The sequence below is a fragment of the Palaemon carinicauda genome, chromosome 2 (genome assembly GCF_036898095.1).
Source record: "Palaemon carinicauda isolate YSFRI2023 chromosome 2, ASM3689809v2, whole genome shotgun sequence".
Classification (NCBI taxonomy): domain Eukaryota; kingdom Metazoa; phylum Arthropoda; class Malacostraca; order Decapoda; family Palaemonidae; genus Palaemon; species Palaemon carinicauda.
Genome location: NC_090726.1, coordinates 16670434 through 16677933, shown reverse-complemented (window position 1 = coordinate 16677933; position 7500 = coordinate 16670434).

Here is a 7500-nt window from a genome sequence, read left to right as displayed (position 1 = left end):
GTGTGTGTGTGTGTGTGTGTGTACATAAGCTTGGATTATGACTAGAATGATATACTGATTAATATGTAAGGCCTAGAAAGATTATATACATGTAACTCTATACCTTCATCCTATGCGTTTAATTTGTTCATATGAATCCAAGACAATCAAATATATAAACAAATGAAGATTTCCTCGTAAGGATTTTTTAGTTTAACCAAAGACCCTCCGAATCAAAGGACACGAGAACCGAACTTGTAGCCGAAGTAAAATAATGCAGCACATCATAAACACCTCGAGAAATTTAAGAACAGTAGAAACATTACAAAAAACCTTTCTTATATAAACTATAAACAGCTTTAAAATAACAGGAGGAAGAGGAATGAAATGGAATAGGGTTATCGAATGTACCCTCAAACAAGAAAGAAAGGCTAAGTAAATATTCTCTCAAGGTCAAAAGGCTCTGCATTATTTGAAACTTCCTTCGCTTGAGTTTCCATTGGAAACGGAATTTCAATTATGGAAATAGTTTAGAACGAAAAATGAGTAACAATAACAGGTATGGATTTTCATTGTCATGCATAATATGTTTGGTGTGACTTCATTGAATTCTGAGTTTCTATGTTTTTAATGAAAATATATTTTCAAAATTGCATTACATAGTATGATAGATTTTTTAGTGTGTGTATATATATATATATATATATATATATATATATATATATATATATATATATATATATATATATATATATATATATATATATATATATATATATATAGGACTACCATTACATGAACGTGCACACCCAGATTCCTGGCTCTGCCAGCGGAGGCCAGTCCAGTGTGTCAAGAGCAGTGGAGGTGGAAAGTTGCGTTGCTTTGTCTTTCGCGCGAGGCTACATTTAGAAGTGGATAGTGTTTGTTATCATTGGTTATTGCTGATTTTGTTTGTTTGTTGGATCCTTCCCAGTCTCTTTCTTGGAGATTTTGTGTATTCAAAACGCTGAATAAGTGAGGTGTTGTGAACTGCAATGGTGATTATAATGAGGATAACAGGTGCCGAGAGTTTCAAGAAAGAGTTTCTGAAAGACAGAAGTGGCTTGATGTGATACCACCACGTAAGAACTTTGTTGTTGATTCTGACAAATTTTTCCTTTGTGAGAAATATTGGGGTGCCACCCTTCTTTCTACCTTCTATAAAATTGCCTGGTGGTTCTTTGAGACCTGAGATCTCCCCTAGTGTCTTTTATGTGCCTGCTTCATGTGTGCCATCTTCAAAACCTGTACCTTGCCTGGCAAAGACCGAAGACAAGCAACTGCGGGTTGTTTTTTTTTTAAAGATACAATTACTTTAATTGATGCTTTTAGACCTTAACGTGACCTACAGAAACAGTACAAGAACATAATTATTCCAAGATCGGAAAAAAGGTTACTGTGTCTGTTCATGACAGAAAATTTCAGTAAGTGCAACCAACTAGTGATTGTCGGAAACACGCCCACGTTGTGTAGCCCACTGATCTGCCATGCATTTAAAAAGGGTATTAATGCACCACTGGGTAAGACACTTCATCCCAATAAGGGTTTAAGGTCATATAGTCAGTTCCCCGAAGCATTGCACTTAGCAATTAACTATGACGTCTCGTTTGACAAAATGATTGAGAATGTAGCCACTCTTCTTCAAACACACCCGTCAGACTTTGTGAACACCGATAATAAGAAGCTGGAATTCTTGACACATCACTTAAAAATTTTATCACAGTAACAGTTTTCCATGAATTATTATTGTTTTGCTCTTGAATCATACCCCAGGTGTAGTTATAATAGCTCAGAGACTTTTTGGTGCTGCCAAGCTAATGCAAGCTACAGTACCTCACTTCATCTATTGACAAAGTTCAGGTGATGAGGGAAACATTTGCCAAAGTGAAGTCATTGCAGCAAAAGAATGTATTCCCCTTGACAGATGAAGTACAGATTCGGCCAACTGTTGCATTTTTCAGTGAGGTTCTGAGTGGCATGGCACTGAACAAGCCAGACTGCAAGGCCACTTCAATGCTATGTATTTGATGAAGTCGCAGCACAGAGGACCTAGTATTATGATTTCTGTGACACCCCTCCACAAGTTCAAAGCAGCATACCAGCTCGAGCGTGTGAAGGAGGCGGCAGCTGTTGTTGAGAGGGCAGGTGGGCGTGTCATTGGGTCTATCACAGACAACCACAAGATCAACCAGCAGTACTGTAAGCTGTTTGATTTTCTGGGTGATTGCTGTGCTACAGCCAAGCAATCTCTTGACAAAGAGCGTGTCTGCTTTCTCCTTTTTTGACACTGTGCATCTTCTGAAGTGCATCGGCAACAACTGGATCAATGAAAAGTTCAAGAAGATCAGTCTTGACAATAAAACAACAGTATCATTTGCTAATGTCAAGAAACTGTACGAATCAGAGAAAGGCAGTACCCTGAAACCTACTCCCCTCACTAAATTTGCTGTTAACCTCTCACGACTTCAACCACAAAATATGCAGCGTGTCTTGAAGGTCTTCAATGAAAAGGTTGTGGCTTCACAGAAGCTCAGAGGATGTCATGACACTGCTAAGTTCATCCAAATCCTCCCCACCTGGTGGAATTTAGTGAATGTATCTAGGAAGGGGCGAGATCAGTTCATGAACGATCAATATCGAGCTGTTCAGGATCCCGAGTCAACCAGCCTGCAAAGTTTCCTGAGGCTTTTTCAGGACATGGAGCAAATCAAGTCCAGTATTTCACTCATGACACCAAGAATGCACTAGAGCAGACTATGCAGAGACTGATTGCCGTTTGCCGCTACTTGTTCAGAAATGCTGACTTCCATTATGTCCTGCTGCATGAGATCCAGAGTGACCGGCTTGAGGGGGAGTTCTCAGTCTACCGTCAATCAACTGGTGCCAAGTCTTTCATAACCACCGGAGATGTGTTCTTCGTACACAAGCAGTGCCTCACGAGACATACTGTCGTAAACCTCCAGTCCAAGGATGTACCCCCTGTGTCGAAGGAACATACCTGCTTGTGGACTGCAATTAACCTAGAGGATGCATCCTCTGTTGAGAGGTACACCACAGATAGGACACTGACTGTGAATGAAGAGTGCTGTGCATTCAATGGGGCGGGGTGGCTGGAGACGAAGTGCGCGGACGATATGGTCTTCAACGCTGATGAACATCTTGTGACCAGTGACGTCAAGTACTTTATAAAGACATTGTCCAAAGGTTCACTGACAACTCCACATGTGTGCACTTTTGATCTTGTCAGATGTGGACTGTGTTTCATCAAGGAAGCCCATCACAATTCCTGCTGACAGAAAACACTGATGGAGCTCTTTTCGACACTGGCCAGCTTAAGTGGGATTGATATTGACTGTTCCAAGATGTTCCGTCGTCTGGCAAATGTTCTTCTGAATGGACTCTGCAACCTAGCGAAAGACCAGCAGAAAAATGCAGTTATTCTCCAGACCTCTGTAAAGAAGGCCCGGGTTGCTGATTAATTACTGCATTCTAGTAAGCTTCTATTTCTATGTCTGGTTAGTTGTATGAGTTTATATTTTTTTGCTATCTCAAAGGTTTAACTATAATCCATTTTGTAAAATTTAAAACAACAGAAATTTGAGTTCCTTTAAAGTGTCCAACAACCTTATTAAATAATACCTGTTAACGTGCCTTAAAATAATTTCTTTTTTCACTGTAGAGTTTTATATTAACTTATATTGCATTGAATAATTCAATAGTTGATATACTTGTTCTATATACAATGTTATGTTTCTAGTTTCTATATATAAGACCAATATAAAGTGTTAGGTTACAAAGAAAGCAATGGCCTCCGCTAGCGGAGCCAGTAATCTGGGTGTTCACATTCTCTTTAATAGTAGTCCTTGTTTTATATATATATATATATATATATATATATATATATATATATATATATATATATATATATATATATATATATATATATATATACATATGCATATATAAATAAATATATATATATATATATATATATATATATATATATATATATATATATATATATATATATATATATATATATATATATATATTTGTGTGTGTGTGTGTGTTTGTGTGTTTGTGTATGTCAGTGTGATTGTTAAGTAAAAAATATGGACGATTTCATACCCATACTTTATGATATTGATACTTTTCGTAATTCACATTTAACATTAAATGTCTCGCATGATTTAGAAAAATGATTTACTTACACCTCAATTTCCTTAGAAAGATAATAATCGAAAAAAAAAGATAATATGTACAAATAATATAAAATTCAGTCTTATTTCTAACACGAGCCTTCAAATAATTATTTGTGATATGAAAAACCAGAAATGAGTAAAATTAAACAAGACAGAAAGCCATCTATACTCGGTTCTTTGGAATTTAGTTTAAGATGGATATTGATATTAAAAAAAAAAAAGAGATCTCTGATTTAATTTCTTTTAAACTATATTACGAACGATTAATTTTTACTAAACTCCAACTAACAATCCTTGGCATAACGGTTATTATAGATAGCATGCCATGAAATATATTGGATGTTGAGATTTGTTTAATTAAATATACTTTAAAAGTCATTCTCTATTTAGTTTTCATTAAGATGGCCCCATGGTTTTAAGTACTTGCGTTCCTTTACTGAATCTTTTTACGGAGGTGAATCTAAGTCAAAACTTTCGAAATATCCTTTGATATACTTGCTGTATACCGTATATATATATATATATATATATATATATATATATATATATATATATATATATATATATATATATATATATATATATATATATGAAAAAATTAAATATATATACACTACAGTAAATGAGATAATGGAAGTAAGTGGGTCATTTCAATATTCATGATCATATTCAATATGCCTCTGGCCGAAAGGGAAATTGATTCTCGAATCAAGTGAATTGTGAAATGCTCCCAAGGGCTTTTTTGATACCATGTATCCCGATACCACAGGAATATATTCCGCTTCGCTTCTCCCCAGGTACAGCCCTGGTGATAGAATAGAACAGGTACTATATAATACAAACTTTCAAATATAATACGTGGATATATATATATATATATATATATATATATATATATATGTATATATACATATATATATATATATATATATATATATATATATATATATATATATATATATATATATATATATATATATATATATATATATATATATTTATATATATATACACAAAGAGAGAGAGAGAGAGAGAGAGAGAGAGAGAGAGAGAGAGAGAGAGAGAGAGAGAGAGAGAGAGAATATGAAGGTCTATGGTAAGAATAAGGTGAGAATAAAGTTAGAATTTCCTTAAAAAATCGATAAATATCAATAATAATTTAGATTTTATATAAGCACAACAAAGAAATAAAAGTTTCTTTTTTATTATGTTACTATTGCTTTTCCTATTATAATCTGTTAATAAAACCGTAATTCTCCGTAAAAAAAATATATACTGTTCTCAGCTGTATTTCAGTAAAATACAGCCGACCGTAATTTTTCCACACTCAGATATTATATTTTATGGGTTGGTGGCCGTAATATCATTCCTTTACGTCAATATATCCCTGTTTAAAACGGTAAGTATCAGGGAACATTCATTCCAGGATTTTACCGTTTTTTACGGCAACTTTTTAACAGTGTAGAACGATTACATATATCAAATAAACCCTTAGGATGACTATACTATACTGGATTACTACGATCATGCATCACACATCATATTCGCTCGAAATTACTAAGAGTTGCCCTGATAAAACTTAAACTACATGTAATAAGAAACACTTCATAGAGGATTGATATCTATAATTGGGCTTATGATTAGCTAACAACTTATTAGCAGCAGACATGAATATATTTGCTTTTAGAATATTATGACCTGCTCTATATATTTTCCTAATACATATTATCTGTATTTTAAAAATAATTACTATAACCTAAATGCTAAAACTCTAAAGAAAAATAGTATTATTGGAATTATGAATGTATTATGCATTAATTAAAAAAAACTACAATGACAGTATGTTTTAGTAATCACACACTTCACCAAATTCAAAGAGAACCCAGTGTTTCTACTTCTTGAAAAGAGATGGCAGCACACAGCCCATGTTCTATTCATGTGAATGATTCTATCCAATTTGAAAAGGTGATAGATTGGTAGTTATGAAGAAATATATATTACAGTTATACAATATATTCATTTCCAATTAAATCGGTAGGTTTGGGCTTTTTTTAACAATATTACGAAATAGAAGGTTTCAGTATGCAAGGATTAAAAAGCTCTACATATTGTTTATTTTTAGGTCCAATAGATGGCCTTAGCAATAGAATACTAAACTGCTAATTATCCACTTATTATGATTTTTATTACTTCATTCCTGTTGCTATTTGGGCACAACGTTGCTATAAAACAGATGCACGTGAACTTGATGTACCTTGTTGTCTGACCAAAACTTAATTCTTAGGAAATTACAAATGCCATAGTAAATATTACAGAAATATTTTCTCAGGAAACAATCGTCGGTTCAATTATATTTGGGGGTGAGGGTGGGGGGTTGCCAGAATTGCCACATGTAATGAAATCGGTGATACAATTAAGTAACTAGTCAATTATTTGATCTAATTTTCAATTACCCCTTCATGAAACGAAATATAATCAATAGGTTTCATAAGGTGATATGTATTTTATTAAAAACTATGTAGTATATCAATATTATTACATTCTGAAAGGCATAATAACACCTACACCCCCCCACTTCTACGTCCCTCCCTTACAACGTAACAAGTTTTACTTTAACGCCAATAGATGGCATCAGAGGCACCTTATCCCAACTCATAAAAGCTATCATTTGACGAGCACGTGTGTCAAAAAAGTTTGCTATGAAGGTAAAGGCTAGAGAATTGGTCGTTGGTAAATTGTCCAACGATCGTCTCCTTATTAGGGATGAGTATGTTTATTAGAAAATGGTGTGAAATTTTCATTTTCTATTACGAACAATCTGAGTTTACTTATGAAAGTGTTTACTACCTCATTTTTTCATCAGAACACATAGATATTAAGTCATGTCCCTGTACAAGTGACCGAGGTAACAATCATCAGCATAGTTAAGGTGGGTGGGACGAGTTTGGAGCAGCGTGTCAAATGGAATTTCCTTGAATGGAGAATATCATTATCCGTTACAGATTCAAATCATTTAAAGTATAATAGTTATATGTGAGAAGGTACATGACTATGATGTAATTTGATGTTCATATAATCAGCGTATTCAACATAGACAGAATAAGGAAAAAGAAAATTGTCACATTTTTGTGTCTTCGACAACGCCTGATTGTGTTGCTTCATCCTCCTGCGAATTTGTGTTTGCTAATAAGGGTGTTCCACAGTGTAAATCAGTTTTAAAATGAACCTTAGCATGCTGATTCTTTGTTCAATATAGGTTAGAAGAATCCATTTAGTATAT